A 23941-nucleotide genomic window follows, 5' to 3' on the forward strand; every position below is an offset into this window, starting at 1 on the left:
TATGATTCTGTATGTTAATTTTTTTTCTCCAGTTTAATTTTACAATGAATTTTCAAAACTTTATGCCAGGTTTTCCTCTATTTCTTTTGCCACTGAGTTCATCCTTAGAATGGTCCGATTTCATATAGTGTATATGAAAAACATTTAGAAATTCTTTAAGAGTTATTGTTTGAAAACAAGTCAAGATTTGCCTTACAGATACTTTTTAATTTGTAAAGGAAAATATAAGTGATTTTAAAGAAACTACCCATCTCTAACACTGAGAAACTTGATTGTATTAATCTCCCTTTTTATCTCATTCATTCAGCAAATATTTATTGAGTGTCCACTATATTCAAACACTATGCTAGGTCTGTTTTTCCAAAACCAGATGTTGTCCCTTATGAATGAAATAGGTATGACCCTAAGGAAATTTATAGTCTAATCAAAGAGACAGATACCAGATAATCATACTAAAATGAAGAAAACATTATAAAGACAATATGATGTTAAAGGTACATAAGGGAGCTCTGACTTAGTGACATAAATTAGACTTTACTGAAAAATTAGCAGTTGAGCAGAGGTCTGAAAGGTGAATAGGGTGAGGTGAAAGGGACTAGAAGCCTAGACTCAAGACAGGCCCTCTGACCCTCTGACAGGAGGTAGTGTAACAGATTAGGGCATACGAAAAAAAAGCCAATGAGACTAGAACAGAAAGAACAAAGGAGAGAAAGTATGATTGGAAATGCAGCAGAGACATTCCTTAGAGTGTAGGTAATATTCTATGATCACTTAGGGAGACTCTACAGAGAGAAAAGAAATATAGACTCACAATTGCCCTAAGATATGCCGACACTTTAAGTCTGGGTAGAGGAAGTTAATCTTGCAAATGCTAAGGAGTAATTAGACTCCTTAACAGGAAACATAATGTCCAAGGAAATAGAGTGTTTCCAGAAGGAGGAATTGCTCAACAATGCTGAATGCTGTTCAGGCAACAAGAGACTTTAATAATAGAGAACTGGAAATTGTCAGTGACTCTAGTTAGATATATATTTGGTGCAAAATGAAGGCAGAAATCAAAATGGAATGAGTTGAGGGAAAATAAGGTAAATAAATGAAATCGGAAAATAGGCAGCTCTCTAGAAGTTGGCATACAGAGGGGAGGAAATAGACTGAATTATAGCTAGAAGTGCTTGACAGATTGTGTAAAAATAGTTTTAAAATGTGAATGACTTGACTGCATATTAAACACACATGCACACACACACAAAACCAGTAAATCTACTCCTAAGTATATAGCGAAAGAATTTAAAGCTGGTACTCAAACAAATTTATGTACACGCATGTTCATAGCAGCACTATTCACAAAGGGCAAAAGATGGAAATAGCCCAAATATTCATCAACACATGAAAGGATAGACAAATGGTGGTATATAGATACAATGGTTCTTTTTCAGTCATAAAAATGGATGAAGCACTGATCAATATTACAACATAAATGAACCTCCAAACTCGCTAAAAGAAACCAGACACAAAAAGTTATGTATTGTATGATTCTTTCAACATGAAATATTCAAAATAGGTTAATTCATAGAGACAGAGGGTGAATGGGTGATTTCCAGAGACTGTGGGAAGGGGAGAATGAGGAACAACTGACTAATGGGCATGGGGTTTCTTTTTGGGCTGATGAAAATGTTTCAGAACTAGAAGAGTTTGTGATAGCACAACATTGTGAGTGCATGAAATTTTACTGAACTGTTCACTTTAAAATGGTTAATGGTATGTGTATTTCACTTCAATTTAAAAAATTAAAATAATCAGAGTTAAAGGCCTAATTTAGAGGGAGAGATTAAGTATGCAAGAGAAGAAATACCAAAATACAGAATTCCTGAGATGCCAGGAGGGAGCTGGAGGGCAAGTTCAGATATCTTTATTTTTGAAGTGATCTATATTTTCCAAATTCCATTTTAGCCTAGGCTTAAATGGAATTTAAAATTTTCAGAGTAGTAAAATGTAAGGGACATAAATATCTGAATAAGCTCTCTCACATATTTGCCAGAGGGAGTGTGTAACTTAATGGCAATGGCAGCTCTCTTTCTCATTTCACATACTCGAGTTTTTCCAACAGTCCAGAGCTCTGAACTATTGCCCAGGATCAAATCCTGGCCTTGCCACTACCGGTATCAATTTGAACAATTTAACATCACTTCATCTAAGTTTCCCTGTCAATAAATAAATATAATAAATGTACCCACCTCAGAATACTACTTTGGAGAATAAATGAAATAATCTCTGTAAAGGGTTTAGGACAATGACTAGCACATAGTAAATTTCAGTATTGTTATTAATCATTTGTAGATGAGAGCAGTGTTATTAACCCACCATATTTAAATGTGTGCTCATACCATTTTCCCAAAAGATGCTTTCCACAGTTAAGTTTTTTATGCTTCTTGTGTCTTGTGTCCCTTGGGAATCAAGGTAGGAGAAGGTGTTCTTTTGTCTTCTGTATCAGAGGTATGTAAAACTTGTCTCAGTCGAGATCTAACTCCATTTTTGGGCCCATTGATACGTCTGAAACTAGCTAAGCTAACAATATATTAAGTAAGTCTAAACCTATTATGAGATACTATATGTTAATAATAATATGCTGACTTATTCTCTGTGGATCACTAAACATCTAATAATACAAATAACTAATGTATTCTTTTAATGATTAAAAATTATAGCTTTCAGATGTTTGGCATTTTCTGTCAATCTCAACCAAAAAAAGAGTGAATGTTCTTTCTCTGGTAATTTGCATTAAGGTGCATCTCTTGTTTGAAAAAAATCTATTATTGCTTTGGCTTCCTTGAGAATAAGAAAGTCCATCTAAATTTGTAGATTAATCTAAAAAATGGGAAAGATTGAGGGACAGAGGATCTGCTGGCTAAATTGAGTTCATTATTCTTCAGTCTACATTGGCCTTTGATCAGTCAAAAGTAGAAATTGCCATCAGAAAAGGAGCTCTAATTGAAATAGAATATGTGTTCGTATCAACTTCTCATAGAGCCAGAACTGAGAATCTTAATGTTATGTATGTATATATTTTTTAGCACAGTTCCATGATATGAACACTTTTTATCCTTGGAAAAACTAAGAACACAAACTCTGGAGAGGTTCTACCTGGGTTCACAAGGATTCAAATTCCACCTTGTGAAGACTCTTCATGGGGTTGTTGACAGTGTTACATTAATTAACACCTACCCTTAGTTATCCCAGTGCCTGGCATCTAGTGAATATTCATTACTGTTAGCTATCATTCTATATCATTTGCTCTTTTGTAAAGGTTGTTTAACCAAAATGTGATGCATGATTCAAGAGGAGCTGTAGAGATCAATGTAATAACTTTTGCTTTGGAAAGTAGGAGACACATGAGCATGTAAAATCTTTCTTACCATAGAACTACTAAGAAGACCAAGCGTTTCTGTTGGATTTCTATATTGCAACTCAACTTAAAAGGAAACAATAACAAACCACAAAACTTTCTTATGCCCACAATCCTTTTTCAAGAATTGTTTTACATAGCTTAAAATGTCATCTTTTCCTAGACTTTAATAATGACTTGATCATTCATTAGAGAATATAATAAATCTGGATTAAACTCTGAGCTGAATTTGAAAAAAAACAAAACAAAAAACTTTACTCCTAATTGTCAACGTAGAGCTTTTGCTTAACAACATACAAAATTTGTCATTTATAAATTAATATTTGTTCTAGCAATCTTACTCTTAGGAATTTGCCAATAAACATTTTTAAAGTTCTGATTTAAACACACATACACAGGACGTTCAGTGCAGCATTTTTAATAGCAAATACTGGAAATGACTTAAATGTCATCAATAGAAACTAATTAGATCAATTCTGGTACCTCTGTACAACAGAAACCTCGGTTATTTTAAAAAATGTGATAGACCTTAATATTAACATAGAAATTGCCACATGGTATATTATTTTTAAAAATGCAAGATGCAGAAATATCTATAGAGTAACCCATTAAGTCAAGCACAAATATATGTATGTGCACACATACAGAGGACGCTTTTAGTAAAATAGCTTTAGAGACAGGGTTTGGGGATGAAAGTGTAGGGGATCTGACATAATATTCAGTGCCTCTCCATAGTTCTGATAATTTCTGATGTCAACAGTATCTGGTTGATGTCATGATGAGCTGTTTTGATTTTCTTATCTTTTCTTCTCTGTATTGAAAATTGCAACAAATTCTATTTTAAGGTAACACATTAAACATTGTAATAAAATAATACCTTTTCCTTTGTTCATCTGTATTATTGTGTACTCTCCATTTCGATGGTTACCTATTAACATTCTGTGCTTCTTAACATATATCCTCCTTTAAACTGTGAGCTCTTACAGGGCTTCCGGAATGTAGCATAGCACCTGATATGAATGGTACATATTTAATCAGTGTTTGTTGGCTTTATGATCCAAAATGTACAAAAGAGCATAGACCTCAAAATAAGATGAGCATGGATTTAAATTTTAATTTTCCCATTATCTAGCTGATAATCATGGACATATTTTCATGACCACTGCATTTCCAGGAAAATGCAATTAAGATAGCAGTAATTCTTTTCTAACGGAATTTTAGGATTGATTATACAATGCACATTTTAAAAAAGATTGTCACGTGGTAAGTCTTCAATAATATCAAGCTCCCTCCTCATTTTCTTTTTTCTACTCATCATTGAGTAGTCCTCTATAAGCCATCAGCTCCTCCTTAACACAATTTTATTTATATATAGATAAGAAGTAGTTTCTTGTTGGAATGAGAAGGAAGTGAACAAACTGAAAGATAAGTTCACAGGGAGTATGGAAATTTTCCTGCCATCCATAGGCTGTAGGGAGTTGGTTAGGGGGAATTAATTTTTTAAATATTTTTTTCATCCAACATTTTTTTTACTTATTATGCATATATATATACTTAAGCAGAAAAAAATTATGATATTTAAGCAGTGGCAGGCAATATGAGTAACCTGAAAGACCAATACAAAAATCTTTATGTGGGATAGTATATAAACCAGTTACACAGATGCAAGTCATTCCTGTTACTCTGAAAAAATTATAGTCGTTCTGACTGCTGCCATTTACTCTTGCAGATTCCCTGGTCAAGGGCTGAGGGAACTGCCCTTCCTGAGATTTTGTTGTTGTTCGTGTAAGTGGGGACCAGTTTATCTTTGCTTCATTTTATTCAAAATTATTCACTTGTTTTTAAAGTGGGTACAGAATTTTAGTTTTAACTGCCAGCTAAGAAGACTTTTTTAATGTAGAATTAAATCATAAATTTAGACTAATAGCCTCTTTGTAATATTGCCATTGCCCAGCAGACTAATTACAAAACCACAAGCAGTAGGAAAGAAAAGGAAATGCAGTTACTCATATGTTTGGAATGCTGACATTTGGCATCTAGCTCTGAAGTGAATGTTTACACAGTAGCTGTCTTTAAGGTCCTCTTCCAAAAGGTTGTATATAATTTCTGACTTAAATATCTCATCCTATATACTGCACACTAAACCAACAGTTTTTAACCTATGCATAATTAAACCTATTTCATGAGGCATTTTAGATACTGTGAACATAGTCGGTCATTCAGTTGCAGAGAATTGTGCCACTGTCTGTTCCTGGCTTTGAGGAGCTCATCCAATCATACTGAAGTTTAATGAAATATGAAGACCGGTTAGCAAGTCTTAACCATAAGCACTTGCTATCTATTGAAATGTATTGGGAAGCACAGATTGTGTCAACATGAAATGTTCACACATGGCAGAATTCCATTTGTTCACAGTAACGGAGGGTGATACTTGGCATTTGAAACTCCACCACAGTATTAAACTCATTATCATGTGAATTGGTAATATCTAGTACAGGATTTTAAATAAATGACTCATTAGTTGTGATTTTTATTAAAGTGATCCAATTTTGATTTTTCAAATTAACCATCTACTTCCTGTTTTAGGTGTGTATTCTATGGAATTGCAAATAATAGTTTTAGTCATTACTGTTTCTGAGACCACATCATGTGACACCTATATATTCTCAAGTTGTCTTTATGTAAGGTCATGGTTAATAGCTGGGAGGGGCAAAAATGCAGCCAGCAGGAAAGAGTGGTCTACTAGGCCCAAGAGGTTGGAAATGTCTTCAAAATCAGAAAGACGTGGGTTGAAATCAATGATCCACTATTTCTGAGCAAAATGGTTCGCCGAACGCAGATTCATTATTCACTCACTCCAATGGCTAGTGAGTAACATTTACACAGTGGTGACTTTGAACCCAGCACTATTGTAGGCACTGGGGAAATGGTAATGGACTGAGCAAAGTTCATTTCCTCAGAGATCATGAACAAGTGGGAGAAACATACAGGGATGTGTAACAAATATCAAGTACAGTAACTCTTCAAAGGGAAGAGCCCAACCGTGTGGGATTAGATGAGTCACGCCTGATAGAACTGATGTCCATGCTGAAGCTAAAGAATGAGGAGGCCCATCTGGGAGCCAGGGAACTGAGGGATTCAAGCCTGCTAGAGCAGGGGCAACATGCACGCATTCCCACGGATTGGCTTGTTTATTTGAGAAATTTAAACAAAGCCTGGTTGTGGGGCAGGTGTAGCGAGGGCACTGTGGCCAATCATCAAGGGCCTTGAAAGGAATATTGGGATTTTGGATTTTTTTCTTCCCTAAGAACATTGTTTAACCTTTCTAAATGCCAATTTATTCAGCTATAAATTAAGAGAATATTATCTAATCTAATGAGGTTTTCTAAAGATTATATACAATGTGTGTATATAGTTTGTTTAGAAACAAGGCCTGACACATTATATTTATAATAACAGCTATGCCATACTTTGTTAAGTCTTTTATTACTAGATTTTTATTAAATAAGCCAATTTGTGGATAGGCACAGAGTGAGGGTCAGGAGGGTGTCAGAGTTGGTAGACCCCAGCTCACTGGAAGCCTATTTGCTTGTGAACACTAGCACAGCTAGATCTCGGGAAGCTATCAACTTCAGGAAGAAAGGAAAAAGGAAGCAGGCATCATAGCTCTGAATTGGTAGGGCTTTGAGTAGTGGTTCTCAGCCAGGAGCTTTGTCTCTTCCCAGAGGACATTTGGCAATGTTTGGAGACAACATGTAGTAGGTAGAGTGACTAGGGATGCTGCTAACATCCCACGATGCACAGGACAGCACCCAACAGCCAAGAACTGGCAGTACAACTCAGTTAGGGAAGCCTTCACCTAGAGGATGCTGGCAGAAGTTGGAACAGGGCTATAAACTGATACAAGATGCCAATGAGTTTATGTCTTTAAAACTATCTCTTAAATATATGATTGCCTCTGTCTTTTTTTGTCTTTTCTCTCCTCTGTCATACTGGAATACAAAGTAAACATCATATGGTGAACTGCATGTATAGTTTGCTTGGCCTCAAAGCTGCTGAAACATATATACCTTCTCTAACTAATCAGCTTAAATTAACCTCTGCAGTGGGTGGTAATTGTAGCTGACAATAGCAATCATGTATTCCTAAAGTGGCAGTGGAGAAACATGAAGATTATGTGGGAGTGTCAAGTCTGTGGTTTAGGCGGAGCAATGTCAAACATCTGCAAACAGTATTGCTAGAACATCCAAACTAAACAGTTTTTCAAAGAATGTAGTTAGCATAATATGTAGACTCTGGAAAAAATAATCTAACAAACTATTTCTTACTCATCTAGACTAAACTAAGGGCTCATATAATCAATACATCTTATTGATTGTGCTATGAGGTTTTGTGTGCAATTTCCTGAATTTCCTTAGAGATTTCTATATTTCTTTTTATTGCAATATTGCCTTAATTTGATGTTAAGTAATAGTAGTGGCTAGAAGTACTCATGTTTCATAATTTTGAATTTCAATATTTAAAAAGAGCAAATGTTTCTGCAGTGCTTTATGTGTAAATTTTGGCAAGTTTATACTTTCAAAAATGATAAATATTATGAATTTATATAAAATGTAAGTGTCACATATTTAAAAATAATTTTATAAGTGTTTATTTGCTTTAGCAGTCTAAATGTATTTTAAGTATACCTATTTGAAATGAGTAAATACATTCTAATAATATGCTCACGAGTCAGATGTGTGTGTGTACTAACTTTTGTATAATTTAATCTTGAATGAGGGACTTTTTAAGTGGTTATTACTAAATCTATTAAATTTACACTTTACTTTTCATAGTACATAGATGAGAAGACTCTCCTTCAGATGAAAATGGGGTTGGTATTTAGCAAATTTCATAGCTCAAGTGAAAGTTAGGAAATATACAGTAAGTATAACTTTTAAAATTTGACAAACAATGGTTGCATTTTAAACCTTACTATTGGAAGTAATAAAAACAGTAAAATATCAGGGTGGATCCTGGGATAACTATGTCAAAGCCACAAGATCCAGGGTATTTAAAAATACCAATCTGATCATGTTGCTCCTCTATCTAACACCTTTTCATGGTTTCTCATTACTCTGGGTGAAAAACCAAACTCCCTAACATATCCTATTACTCACTAAAGTCTTTTTTCCACCTCTCCAGCCCCCCTCAAACCAGATGCCTGCTGCCACAGGGCCTTTCCACATGCAAATCCTTTTGCCTGAAAATCTCATTCTGATTGCTCCCTTGTGCTACTCTTTTGCTTAATCACTCACATCTAAGTCTCTACATAATACATATTTGAGGATCCTCAATCTCTTTATTATATTTCTGTCACAGTAATCATTTTTCTATATTTTTATGTACTAGTTTCATACAAAGAACAGTGAAGACTTGCAGCAATTTTTCTAATCAATTTATCAGAGATTTACTGGGTTCACCAGTCTTATTTCCCAGACATTCCTTGTGATGACATATCTGTAGAAAAGATGATCCCACAAGAGAAAGGAATAACAGTTATGAATATGACTAATGTTTGCATAGAGCTTTATATTTTACTGAGCCTATTCCAGGTCTTATTCTCACTTGATCCTTGCAGTAATCCCATGAGGGCTGGAGGAGAGTTATTTATTCAATAAACATATTTTAGGCATCTTTCATGATGCTGAGTGCTAGGAGTACACATATAAAAACTTAGCAGCAAATTTACACTCCTACCTTCAGGGAGATCCTTTTCTGGGAGGGACAAGGGAGGAGGTACAAAAAGAACTAGCTATAATGGAAGGCTATTAGGGATATGCTCATATAAGAAAAGATTGGTGTGTGAATGAGGACAGGAGATGGTTAAGTCTGCCTGAAGAAGGTAAGGAAAAGAAGGAAGAGCGCTGCAAGCAGAGAAAACAACAGGAATGAATGAGCACCTAACAGTGATCGGTTTGTGTCACCCAGAACAGAGGTGCAGAGAGATATTTGGTAGATGGAATACCATATTCTACCTACTCTGGTCTCTGCTGCATCTCTCTGTGTTGCCTCTATTTTTTGGCAGCCTCCTCACCCCCTTTTGGTAGCAACCAGTTCCAATCTCACATGCTGTCCTCTCAATGTGTACAGTAAGATCCTAAAAACTGTGTCTCACAGGTTCCACTTCGGTGAATCAGCCACTTCTCTCAATGTTCTGATTGTCCACATCTGATTAAAACGTCTACCTTAAAAGTCACATCCAGATTAGATATAGCCAAAACACATGCCTTACAGCAGTGGTTCTCAAACTTTAGTACACCTTAGACTCACTCCCCTGGAGGACTTATTAATACACAGGTGCAGGACTGTATCGGGCTGCATTTGTAACATGTCTCTTGGCAATGATGACCACGCTGGCCTGGGACCACACTTTGAGAACCACTGCCTTTGCGAATTCGAAGAATAATTTCCCATGAAAAATCTGAGTTATGTTACTTATAGATAGGGCTGGATTCCAGGCTACCTGAAACCACAGAATTAAATTATGATTCTGTAAATTTGGGAAGTCTGTGACAGCTGCTTATCTTCAGCCCCTTCCCATTCCCCTTCAGCTGTTCAGTGACCTCCTACTTCTTTTCTGGCTACACAAGGTTACTCACCTTCAAGCACCAGATCTTTACCATTCCCAGTGAAAACATCTGTTCTTTCTTTGCTTTCCTCAGAAGAACCTGACCCAAAGATCTGAATGTTGTGTAGCCATTAAAATCACATAATAAAATCTTGCATTGAGGACCTTGTTTTGTTTTCTAGATGACCTCGGACGTGTTACTTCACATCTGCATACCTTAATTTCCTCATACGTAAGATGTTGATAAAAATAGTATCTAATAATAACAATTGTGTCATAGGTTGTTGTGAGGATTGAATTAATATATGTAAAGTGCTTAGAACAGCTCCTGACACATACTTAAGGACTGTATAAGCCTTAGTTCTTATTAAAAAATGTCCTTTGTCAGTGGCTTTAAAGAATTAGGCTTGATAGATTTTTAGAAGAAAAAGGGTACTGAAACACTGACAGAATTTAATCCCTTCCTTCAACAGTCAGTATATTTACATACATAGAATTAAATGCTCTAGCTGAGAGTAAAGAAATGGTTTGGAGCACAGAACTCATGTTATTTGTGCTCTGGCTACTACCCTACATAACTTACTTCTTTCCCATAAAGAGTGACTCCTCATGGAAAGATCAGAAATTTTAGAGTCATATGAAAATAGGTTGTATTTCCATTTTTCCATTGTTAGCCAAAAGATTATGAGCAAATTATGTACTTCTTTTAGCTCCTGTTTTCTTAGTTTTGAAATGAGATTAAGAGAAACTGTACAGATTTTTTTGTGATGCCCAGCTTCAGAAATATGTATAAAGTGCTTAGCACGGTGCCTGGGGAAATATCAGTTTGTCGGTAAATGATTAATTCCTCCTTCCTTTTCTGTTTCCTAAATAAGCCTATTGCATCCAAGCGGGAGCCTTTTCCTGTTATTCCGAGAGAATGACAAATGGTAGAAATTGTAGGTTGCATGTGGATTATGTGAGTGCAACGGGAAAATACTCCTACAAGAGGGCTTTCAACACCCTTCCAAGTACTTTTGTTAGTGACTATCCATTTCAGTTTTCTACAGAACTAATGAGTACAATTATTAATGGCTACCATTTATGGAATGCTTTTCATGTGCTTGGCATTGTGTCTTTGACATCGGTAATTATGCATTTCTCATCACAACATTAGGACTTTGATACTACCATTGGGCCAGTTCGCAAGAGCCAGGATTTTATGCCCAAATCTGAATGTCCTCACAGGCCTTGTACAACTTGGCTTCTATCCAAATTATTAGAATCTTTCTACCACAAAGGGGTTAAACAGAGGGCAGAGTGTAAATGGTAAACCTTGACAGAAATGACTGATATGATATTTTGAAAACGAATTGAATTTTAGTTCTTAGTGTACCATCAAATATTTCCAGACTCCTTCACAGGCATGGTATGGGAAAGGCTGAATATACTTACTCTGAAGGCTTACATGGGGGCACCTCTCCCTATAGGGCCCATTCTGCTTTGTGTACTGGCTGGTGTCTAGCATAGAAAATGGGCCTGTGCTGTCCTTGGAACAGGCTCTGTTGTCTTCTCACCTCTAGCTTTGCCAGAAAGATTTTCTCCTCTTTCTAAATGCCTTTACCCATCTTCTCCATTTGCCAAAATCTGATAGATTTTTCCAGCCAGCTCACTTGTTTTCCTTCATAAAGCCCTGACCAGGTTACTGCATTCATCACTCAAAGTTCTAATTTGCTAATTATCCTTAAAAATATTCATTGTGAAATGAATACATATATAAATTTGAGAAATAAAATAGAAATAGGCAAAATGAATAAAACAATCACCTGCACTTTCACCAGTGAAAGAGAATTAGTTTGAATTCTACATATATGAGTATGTGTACAGATAAAAGTATGTGTTAAAAAAAGAGTATGTATATAAAAGTATATATATATATATACACATGAACACATGTATGTCATCTATACAAATATACATATATATATACACACACATACATACATGTATATGTGTTTAAAAATAATTATTTATCATCTCTTATCCTGTACCTTGCTCAATTATTGAATATTAAAGTATAAAATATAATGTTAGAACTATATGACTAGGATTTTCCATCTGTACATTTACATGAGTCTTATTAGTCAGGGCTAAGTCTTTTATAAGGTATTCTGAAATAACAAATATGTAGTAAGACATAACTAGTTTCCTGTCTACTTTTTTACCATAGGATCTTGATCAATTACTTATTTTGTTATTTTTTTGGAAAAAATGTTTAATTTACATGAGTGGTTTGTGGATTAGGGGAAATAATTAAAATAAGATATATAATATTACCTGGCACATAAGCTTTCAAAAATGTTTATTATTAGGACTATTTGCATTATCATTATTTACTTATTCATTCAACATATGTCAGCTATGTGTCCAGAAATACACTAGATCTAAGTTAGCTTCTAGGAGCTTAAAAATCTATTCAAGCTATTTACACTAGATAACAGTATTTCCATAATCAACAGAGTTATGATGGATAAGCATGAGGCAAATTAGAACAGCAAAGACTTAAGTCTTAAAAATGAGGTAGTGATCCAAAAAATTGCACAGAACTAGATTTCCTCTATCCCGATGGAGATTTTGTAATGAGCGCTCCAAGCCTATAACCTGCAACCTCACACTTCTCTTTTATATTCCAGATTCTATAGTAAAAGAGCAAAAACTAAAATAGCTCTGTCACATACAGCCACTGTGAATTAATGCTTGGAACTGGATTAACTATGAGAAAACCCATTCAAGTAACACAAGACTCACCAGCTGTCAGGCAGGGTTAGTCTCCTCGAAGAGACCACATGCATATCTTGTTGCCAGGGAAAACAGCCTATAACATCATCTTTTTTCAGGGCACGGGTAAATTTCTGCCTCATCCATACAAAACCTTCAGACCTCCAAGAGGCCAGAGGGTACAAATTAAAATTCATGCCTAGCAGAAATAGCTTCCACACTCCTTGCCACACTCTTGTACACGGTATTCAAAAGAGGAGCCCAAGGACGTAGCTATTGTCTCAGCTCTGCTTTTGAACTCCATTCATGTACAAACATGCAGCAGCTTATGTTTTACAAAGGGCAGGGGTGGTTACATTTAAAGTACTCAGCATTATCAGAAATCCCCATGTTTGTATGTTTGTATTACTGTTACAGGAGCCACAAAATGAGTCTGCTGCATTCTCTATTACATAAAGCTTTTGTCGTCAGGCTGGGAACACTGTTGAATTCCATTAAACAACGTAGGGGGGACAGTTAGAAACAACCTTGTGTGTGCTGTGTGTGATTCCCAAAGACCAAAAAAGCAAAGGAGACTATTAAAAGAAAATCCTAAAGCAAATCTGTGGGTTACTAGGCCCATCTGAGTCTTTACTGACTGTGTTCCACGGGATTATTTGACTGGAAACACCTGTTGTTTTCTCTGCAGAGCCGTTGGGAAGAGAGGGGGTGCAGCCCAAGTTTACTGATTAGAACACGTGGCTAGTGCATGAACCTTGGTAAGTCCTAGAAAATCAAGAGTGTAAATACTGGAGTATGCAATTCTTTGTCAATTCCATTCTACTTTTGGAGAATTTTTGGCATTTGTTTCCTTGCATTTGGCACTATCGACTATTTTAATAATGTTTACACTCTCATTCTGTTCCCTCTCCCAACAAGCTGTTAAGAGAAGCCACATTTAAACAAGCATCCCTGCATTTCGCTGCTTCTTGAAGAGGGTAGCAGGCTGTTCCCCAGAATAGTCTAAAAAATCTGCTCCAAATAAACTACTTTAATGCTAAGCAAAATGCCACATATGTAAAATAGGTAATGCGGATTATGTAAAATGCTTTCTTAAACGATGAGGGGAAAGGACTTAGCATCAAATAAATCTGTCAGCATGGGGAGTTCCATAAATAGTTTTAAAAGTAGTTTGAACTGCTTAATATTGCAATTACTATTTACTTCTTCAAATTAGCCTCCATTATCTCATGAAAGAATCTTAAGAATAATTTATTTGACTCTCCAGGGGCTTGTGGCTATATCATGAATAGATGTTTAAAGAGCCTTATAAAAGTCTTCTAAAACCTATTTTAATCTTTGTATCAAACACTTTTACTTATTGCTTATCCCCTTCCAAAAACCCCCACAATCCGAGTTTCTCAAGGAAGCCTCTTTTCTATATTAGTATTAATGCACCGGCACGCAGTTGGGAAATTAGCCTTGAGTTATATGTATCAAGAGAAACAACAAAGCAAATGTACTTTGTTCTTGGCAAGCTTGCTTAATCTCTCAGATATGTAAAGATGAATCAGAAAACAATATGAGCCACCTCATCTTCTTAACTGGAATCACAGAATGAATGTTGGAGTGAAAAAATACTTCAGAGAATACTTACTCTAGACTCTTCTTTTTTTTTTTTAACTTGAGAAAAAAGAAAGACAGAATGCTACAACTGACCCAAACCCCACAAGGTGTCTGGCAGCATCCCAGTAGTCCAAACAAGGACTCAGTGCTTGATATTTTGAATTTTACTAAATAGTCTGGCACTTATTGCTTGGTCAATAAGAATCAACTGACATAACTTAGAAATACAGATACCTAAGATTCTCTTTTAGAGCTGCTTTAATAGCTCTGGAGTGGAGCCTGAGAATCTGCATTTGGACAAATGCCCTGGGGAACGTTTTATGATGTCACTGAAAACTCTGCACTGTAAAATTTTATCTTTAAAGATCAAAACCTGCTACTTATCATTAAACCTATAGAGAAACCTCTAAAATATATCATTATGAATCTATTTTAAAATTATCTATATTTAAATATGAGGCTTTGGGGAACCCTTACATTTAGACCTGTGTAGCGCGCACTTACAAGATATTTTTCCTGGAATATGCTTTCATATCTAAGGTATTTATATGTCTGTCTTCTTTAATATTGCTGTTTCTTAGAGTCTATCTAGATCTTTGACCGTTTGGTCATCATTCTATTTAGTAGGATACTGAAGCCAGTTACACCAAAACAATCCCAATTGAACTATGCTATAGGGCCTAATGTCAGGCAGAAACAGTTAAAATACTTGGCAATTGACTTAACTGCTTTGCCTACCTTGTATGAATTTCCTAGATATAAGACAAATTATGCTTTGGCAAGAAATTAGCCCTCCTTTTGTTTGTTTATTTTTAATCATTTCCTCACAAAAAGCACAGGTTGAAAATGTGTCGACTACTGTCCACAGTGCTAATTGTGAACTTTACTGGGGAATGACACCTTTTATAGAGCCAGCTTGTGAAAAGCCTTTAACAGACACTGCTTTTAATTCCTGTAATTTCAGCGACACCAAGTATATTCAGGCTAGATTCAACACTAGGAAAGTTCTCCAGTAAGTCAAGCGAGTTAAGGTTACCTGCAATCATTTAAATATACATGTTTGACTCTCAAATACATTTAGGAAAGAAAATGACAAATGGATAAAAGTTGAAAGTTATTCTCAAAAAAGACAGCCTCTAACTCAGGTGGCTTATTTTAGCAATTTCAGAGGCTGTGTACTCAACTTCTTGTGCGAATTGTACTTTTATACCATCCCATTTGACAATTAAATTGGAAAAACACGGGAAAAACCATTGTTTATTTTTTCTATAGTGCCATCAATGTGCGCTGCACTGAACAATAGTCAGGGTATGGCAAACAAAGGCTCTGCCCCGTGGAGCCTACAATCGAGCAGCATGATACAACGCAGAACAATACAATTCAGAACAAGCATGTGGTGATTAACAACCTTTCTAAATGGCATTCTTTGCAGAAGAGGAGGGTTTTTTATAAGTCAGTGGGTTGGGGGGGGGCGGACATACATTAATTGAGAGGCAGTTTCATCTATAGGGACTTTGACAGAAGACACAAATCAGCTTCAGCTTGGGTGAATAGACCAAGGGGGAAAGAAAATTAGAAGGACGGTATGATCAGTAATTAAAGATTTCAGGGCAGGCTATCTCTGCAGTGAATTGAGAGCTGGGGAGATCCTAAAAATAATGACCATAGCCACATAACAAAGAAAATAGGAACAAAGGTATTTCAGAAAGAGTCCCTTTCTCATATTTCAGGAAAGGACATTGGTTTGAAATCATCCACAGAGAGAGGGCAGGGATGAGAATGGTGGTGTTTACTTCCACATGTGAAATTTTACTTGAGACACACAGTAATTCTGGGAGGCATTTGATAAATGAATTTTAAGTTGGTTGTGGGAAAAGAAATGGTGCCATTTAGCTAGAATTATATGTTGAGAAGTCATGAATCTAGAGGAATGGCTGTGTAGATTCAAACATACTTAGGAACATAAATCTAGTGTTCTTTTTTGTGCGTTGTATAGGTGTGTATAAAATGTTTCAATAAGGTAGAGCAACTATGAGAAGCAAGATGCTGTTTATTTTCACTCCAATAATAATGTCTAATATTTATTGAGTGCCTTCTATGGCAAGGCACTGTTCTCAACATCACTCACGTCATCTCCTTCATTCCTTGTAGGAGCCCTCTGAGGTAGGTAACAGAACTATTATAAACTCCATTCCACAGATGAGTAAATTGAGGCACACAGAGACTAAGTAACTTCTGAAAACAGTCTGGTTTCAAAATATATATGTCGAACCACAAATGCTGTAAATTTTTCTCAAAATCCAAATTCACATTTTCAAGAAAAACCCTCTTGATGGAACCCACCCTTATTTTCATGAAGGCTAGGGTACACTAACTTCTTTTGTGCTTGTGTAATCCCATATATCCTTTTCCCTATCGGGTTTGTATTCTGCTCCAATCCACTGTGTAAACTGGTGAATTAGGATGTATAAGGTGATATTATTTGTGTCAAGTGCAACAGATTTAATACCTAAAATTCTAGATAAAATATTAAGAGATAGGAAAGAACACCATGCATCTATTCAGCTGCCTTGAGAAAACGGTGTAAAACAAAGAGGCGGAGCCAACATGGTGGCATGAGTAGGGCAGTGGGAATCTCCTCCCAAAAACATACATATTTTTGAAAATACAACAAATACAACTAATCCTAAAAGAGAGACCAGAAGACATAGGACAACAGCCAGACTACACCCACACGTGCGAGAGCCCAGTGCCTGGTGAAAGCGGTAAGATACAAGCCCCAGCCCAGCGGGACCTGAGCGCCCCTCCCCCCAGCTCCCGGCGGGAGGAGAGGAGTTGGAGCGGGGAGGGAGAGGGAGCCCAGGACTGCTAAACACCCAGCCCCAGCCATCCGCACCAGAGCACAAACACAGTGCATGCATGGAGGGATGGAAACTAGGGAAACAGGGCAGCAAGACCTCTGAGCGGGTGCTAAAGCAGATGCCCCTGTGACAAAGAAAAGCAAATGCTTTTTGAAAGTCTTAAAGGGACAGGGACACAACAGCTGGACGGAAACAACACAGGTCACAGACCAGCAGCTGAAATTCCAGGGAAACCTGGGTGCACTAACCCCATGGGCAACAGCTCTGAGACCCCTCACGGAGGTAAACAGCCAAACAAACAACCCCCTATCCATTACCCCTCCGGGCGCAGTGAAAGCAGAGAAGCAGCCTAAGGCTGACTACGCCCTCAGAAGGAGAGCTTTCTCCATAACGGCCGAGCAAGACACAAAGACCCAATCTACACGCAATTACCCAATACGAGCCACTACGGGTTGCAGTTGTCCCAGTAAAGAAAGGCCAGTAGCAAGTGGAAAGTTTGGCTCTCCCAGCTGACAGTCAATAGCACTTATCAACATGAAAAGGCAAAAAAATATGATCCAGACAAGACTAACCCAGACAGCTTTGGCATCTGCTACATCTTCCCCTGAGAAGGAACCTGGGGAGATAGATTTAACCAGTCTTCCTGAAAAAGAATTCAAAACAGAAGTCATAACCATTCTGATGGACTTGCAGAGAAATATGCAAGAACTAAGGAAGGAGAATACAGAAATAAAACAAGCTCTGGAAGGACGTCAAAACAAAATGGACGAGATGCAAGAGACCATTAATGGACTAGAAAACAGAGAACAGGAATGCAGAGAAGCTGATGCAGAGAGAGATAAAAGGATCTCCAGGAATGAAAGAATTTTAAGAGAGCTGAGTGACCAATCGAAATGGAACAATATCTGCATTATAGGGGTACCAGAAGAAGAGAAAGAAAAAGGGATAGAAAGTGTCTTTGAAGAAATAATTGCTGAAAACTTCCCCAAACTAGGGGAGGAAATGGCCTCTCAGACCACAGAAGTACACAGAACTCCCTTGACAAGGGATCCAAGGAGGGCAACACCAAGACACATAATAATTAAAATGGCAAAGATCAAAGACAAGGACAAAGTATTAAAGGCAGCCAGAGAGAAAAAAAAGGGTACCTACAAAGGAAAACACATCAGGCTATCATCAGACTTCTCAACAGAAACCCTACAGGCCAGAAGAGAATGGCATGATATACTTAAGGCAATGAAACAGAAGGGCCTCAAACCAGCACTAGTGTATCCAGCATGATTATCATTTAAATATGAAGGAGGGATTAAACAATTTCCAGACAAGCAAAAGTTGAGGGAGTTGGCCTCCCACAAACCACCTCTACAGGGCATCATACAGGGACTGCTCTAGATGGGAGCACTCCTAAAAAGAGCACAGAACAAAACACCCAACATATGAAGAAGGGAGGAGGAGGAATAAGAAGGGAGAGAAATAAAGAATCATCAGATCGTGTTTATAATAGCTCAACAAGCAAGTTAAGTTAGACAGTAAGATAGTAAAGAAGCTAACCCTGAACCTTTGGTAACCACAAACTTAAAGCCTGCAATGGCAATAAGTACATACCTTTCAGTAATAACCCTAAATGTAAATGGACTGAATGCACCAATCAAAAGACACAGAGTAATAGAATGGATAAAAAAGCAAGACCCATCCATATGCAGCTTACAAGAGACTCACCTCAAACCCAAAGATATGCACAGACTTAAAGTCAAGGGATGGAAAAAGATATTTCATGCAAACAACAGAGAGAAAAAAGCAGGTGTTGCAATTCTAGTATCAGACAAAACAGACTTCAAAATAAAGAAAGTAACAAAAGATACAGAAGGACATTACATAATGATAAAGGGCTCAGTCCAACAAGAGGATATAACCATTATAAATATATATGCACCCAATGCAGGAACACCAACATATCTGAAACAAATACTAACAGAATTAAAGGAGGAAATAGAATGCAATGCATTCATTCTGGGAGACTTCAACACACCACTCACACCAAAGGACAGATCCACCAGACAGAAAATAAGTAAGGACACAGAGGCACTGAACAACACACTAGAATAGATGGACCTAATAGACATCTACAGAACTCTACATCCAAAAGCAACAGGATACACATTCTTCTCAAGTGCACATGGAACATTCTCCAGAATAGACCACATACTAGGCCACAAAAAGAGCCGCAGTAAATTCCAAAAGATTGAAATCCTACCAACCAACTTTTCAGACCACAAAGGCATAAAACTAGAAATAAACTGTACAAAGAAAGCAAAAAGGCTCACAAACACATGGAGGCTTAACAACACGCTCCTAAATAATCAATGGATCAACGACCAAATCAAAATGGAGATCCAGCAATATATGGAAACAAACGACAACAACAACACAAAGCCCCAACTACTTTTGGATACAGCAAAAGCAGTCTGAAGAGGAAAGTATATAGCAATCCAGGCATATTTAAAGAAGGAAGAACAATACCAAATGAATGGGCTAATGTCACAATTATTGAAATTGGAAAAAGAAGAACAAATGAGGCCTAAGGTCAGCAAAAGGAGGGACATAATAAAGATCAGAGAAGAAATAAACAAAATTGAGGAGAATAAAACAATAGCAGAAATCAATGAAACCAAGAGCTGGTTCTTCAAGAAAATAAACAAAATAGATAAGCCTCTAGCCAGACTTATTAAGAAGAATAGAGAGTCAACACAAATCAACAGAATCAGAAATGAGAAAGGAAAAATCACATCGGACCCCACAGAAATACAAAGAATTATTAGAGAGTACTATGAAAACCTATATGCTAACAAGCTGGGAAACCTAGGAGAAATGGACAACTTCCTAGAAAAATACAACCTTTCAAAACTGACCCAGAAAGAAACAGAAAATCTAAACAGACCAATTACCAGCAATGAAATTGAAGTGGTAATCAAAAAACTACCAAAGAACAAAGAACTACCCCAGCCCAGATGGATTCACCTCGGAATTTTATCAGACATACAGGGAAGACATAATACCCATTCTCCTTAAAGTTTTCCAAGAAATAGAAGAGGAGGGGATACTTCCAAACTCATTCTATGAAGCCAACATCACCCTAATACTGAAACCAGGCAAAGACCCCACCAAAAAAGAAAACTACAGACCAACATGCCTGATGAACGTAGATGCAAAAATACTCGACAAAATATTAGCAAACCGAATTCAAAAATACATCAAAAGGATCATACACCATGACCAAGTGGGATTCATCCCAGGGATGCAAGGATGGTACAACATTCGAAAGTCCATCAACATCATCCACCACATCAACAAAAAGAAAGACAAAAACCACATGATCATCTCCATAGATCCTGAAAAAGCATCTGACAAAATTCAACATCCATTCATGATAAAAACTCTCAGCAAAATGGGAATAGAGGGCAAGTACCTCAATATAATAAAGGCCATTTATGATAAACCCACAGCCAACAATATACTGAACAGTGAGAAACTGAAAGCTTTTCCTCTGAGATCGGGAACAAGACAGGGATGCCCACTCTCCCCACTGTTATTTAACATAGTACTGGAGGTCCTAGCCACGGCAATCAGACAAAACAAAGAAATACAAGGAATCCAGATTGGTAAAGAAGTTAAACTGTCACTATTTGCAGATGACATGATACTGTACATAAAAAAACCCTAAAGACTCCACCCCAAAACTACTAGAACTGATATCGGAATCCAGCAAATTGCAGGATACAAAATTAACACACATAATTCTGTAGCTTTCCTATACACTAACAATGAACCAACAGAAAGAGAAATCAGGAAAACAACTCCATTCACAATTGCATCAAAAAGAATAAAATACCTAGGAATAAACCTAACCAAAGAAGTGAAAGACTTATACTCTGAAAACTACAAGTCACTCTTAAGAGAAATTAAAGGGGACACTAACAAATGGAAACTCATCCCATGCTCGTGGCTAGGAAGAATTAATATCGTCAAAATGGCCATCCTGCCCAAAGCAATATACAGATTTGATGCAATCCTTATCAAACTACCAGCAACATTCTTCAATGAACTGGAACAAATAATTCAAAAATTCATATAGAGACACCACAGACCCTGAATAGCCAAAGCAATCCTGAGAAAGAAGGATAAATTAGGGGGGATCTCACTCCCCAACTTCAAGCTCTACTATAAAGCCATAGTAATCAAGACAATTTGGTACTGGCACAAGAACAGAGCCACAGACCAGTGGAACAGACTAGAGAATCCAGACATTAACCCAGACATATATATGGTCAATTAATATTTGATAAAGGAGCCATGGACATACAATAGCGAAATGACAGTCTCTTCAACAGATGGTGCTGGCAAAACTGGACAGCTACATGTAGGAGAATGAAACTGGACCATTGTCTAACCCCATATATAAAAGTAAACTCAAAATGGATCAAAGACCTCAATGCAAGTCATGAAACCAGCAAACTCTTGGAAAAAAATATAGGCAAAAACCTCTTAGACATAAACATGAGTGACCTCTTCTTGAACATATCTCCCCGGGCAAGGAAAACAACAGCCAAAATGAACAAGTGGGACTATATTAAGCTGAAAAGCTTCTGTACAGCAAAAGACATCATCAATAGAGTAAAAAGGAACCCTACAGTATGGGAGAATATATTTGTAAATGACAGATCCGATAAAGGCTTGATGTCCAGAATATATAAAGAGCTCACACGCCTCAACAAATAAACAACAAATAACCCAATTAAAAAGTGGGCAGAGGAACTGAACAGACAGTTCTCCAAAAAAGAAATACAGATGGCCAACAGACACATGAAAAGATGCTCCACATCACTAATTATCAGAGAAATGCAAATTAAAACTACAATGAGGTATCACCTCACACCACTAAGGATGGCTGCCATCCAAGAGACAAACAACAAATGTTGGCGAGGCTGTGGAGAAAGGGGAACTCTCCTACACTGCTGGTGGGAATGTAAATTAGTTCAACCATTGTGGAAAGCAGTATGTAGGTTCATCAAAATGCTCAAAACAGACTTACCATTTGACCCAGGAATTCCACTCCTAGGAATTTACCCTAAGAACGCAGCAATCAAGTTTGAGAAAGACAGATGCACCCCTGTGTTTATCACAGCACTGTTTACAATAGCCAAGAATTGGAAGCAACCTAAATGTCCATCAATAGATGAATGGATAAAGAAGATGTGGTACATATACAGAATGGAATACTACTCAGCCATAAGAAGGGCAAATCCTACCATTTGCAGCAACATGGATGGAGCTGGAGGGTATTATGCTAAGTGAAATAAGCCAAGCGGAGAAAGAGAAATACCAAATGATTTCACTCATCTGTGGAGTATAAGAACAAAGTAAAAACTGAAGGAACAAAACAGCCGCGGAATCACAGAACCCAAGAATGGACTAACAGGCACCAAAGGGAAAGGGACTGGGGAGGATGGGTGGGTAGGGAGGGATAAGGGGGGAAGGAAGAAGGAGGGTATTAAGATTAGCATGCGCAATGGGGGGTGAGGGAGAAAGGGGAGGGCTGTACAACACAAAGAAGACAAGTAGTGATTCTACAACATTTTGCTATGCTGATGGACAGTGACTGTAAAGGGGTTTATAGGGGAGAGCCTAGTAAACATAATATTCTTCATGTAAGTGTAGATGAATGATAACAAAAAAAAAAAAGCAGTTCCTGTGTGGTGACCTCCAAGGAGTTCTACACAATGGTATAAAGGGCATATTAAAGTGTAGGCAAAGGGTCGGTTTGTGTTTATACAGAGGATCAAAGCCTAATTTAGCTACCCAGAAAATGAACTAAGATACAATATGAAGAACTTCCAACATCAGCACTCTCTGGAAGACTCATACCAGAAGATGATCATCAAAAAACCTCAACAAAGATCCAGGCAATGCTGCAGTTGTAGCTGCATCCATCCCACCGGTTCCTGGACTTGCCATGGGAATGAAGAAGGAGATATCTAAGCTGGCCTGTGCATACAGTAAAACAACAAATTTGACTGGATCTATACTGTTGGAACTCAACCAAGAATTTGGAGAAGTGCAAGTTGTAGCGCTCCAAAATCTTACAACTACAGACTGTCTACTGTTAAAAGAACATATGGGATGTGAACAGTTCCCAGGAATGGGTTGTTTTAATTTGTCTGATTTCTCTCAGACTGTTCAAGTACAGTTGGACAATATCCATCATATCATAGATAAATTTTCACAAATGCCGAGGATGCCTAACTGGTTTTCTTGGTTTCACTGGAGATGGCTGGTAATTATAGATCTACTTTGGTTATGTAACTGTACTCCTATTATGTTAATGTGTGTGCACAATTTAATTAGTAGTTTAAAAACTATACATGCTTAAGTTACTCTACAAGAAGATATGTCAAAGAAATAATCAATCTTCCCATGTTTTCTTCTGCCTGCTACTTCTGTAGCTTGTCTTTTTCCTTCCTAATTACAACCCTTAAATAGAATTTGTGCCTCATATCGAATTTACCGAGTATCATAATTCCTCCAAGTGGTAAAGATACCTCAAGACAAATGCTGGGCACAGAATCCACAGGGCATAAATCTGCAAAGAAGTAAAAAGCTAACCTTTTCAAACAATATGGCTTCTCTCTCACTTACCAACTTTACATT

General features: G+C 37.1%; 1 long non-coding RNA gene across 2 annotated transcripts in view; it reads left to right on the top strand.

The window, feature by feature from the left end:
* LOC140848003 (uncharacterized) overlaps nucleotides 1-23941 on the top strand; it is a 1137778-nt gene that overhangs the window by 692073 nt on the left and 421764 nt on the right. For both annotated transcript variants that reach the window (XR_012128446.1, XR_012128471.1), the window contains one exon: nucleotides 13459-13528. This is a non-coding gene — a long non-coding RNA (uncharacterized lncRNA). The remainder of the gene's footprint in view (nucleotides 1-13458; nucleotides 13529-23941) is intronic.

Source organism: Manis javanica, chromosome 1 (genome assembly GCF_040802235.1).
Source record: "Manis javanica isolate MJ-LG chromosome 1, MJ_LKY, whole genome shotgun sequence".
Classification (NCBI taxonomy): Eukaryota; Metazoa; Chordata; class Mammalia; order Pholidota; family Manidae; genus Manis; species Manis javanica.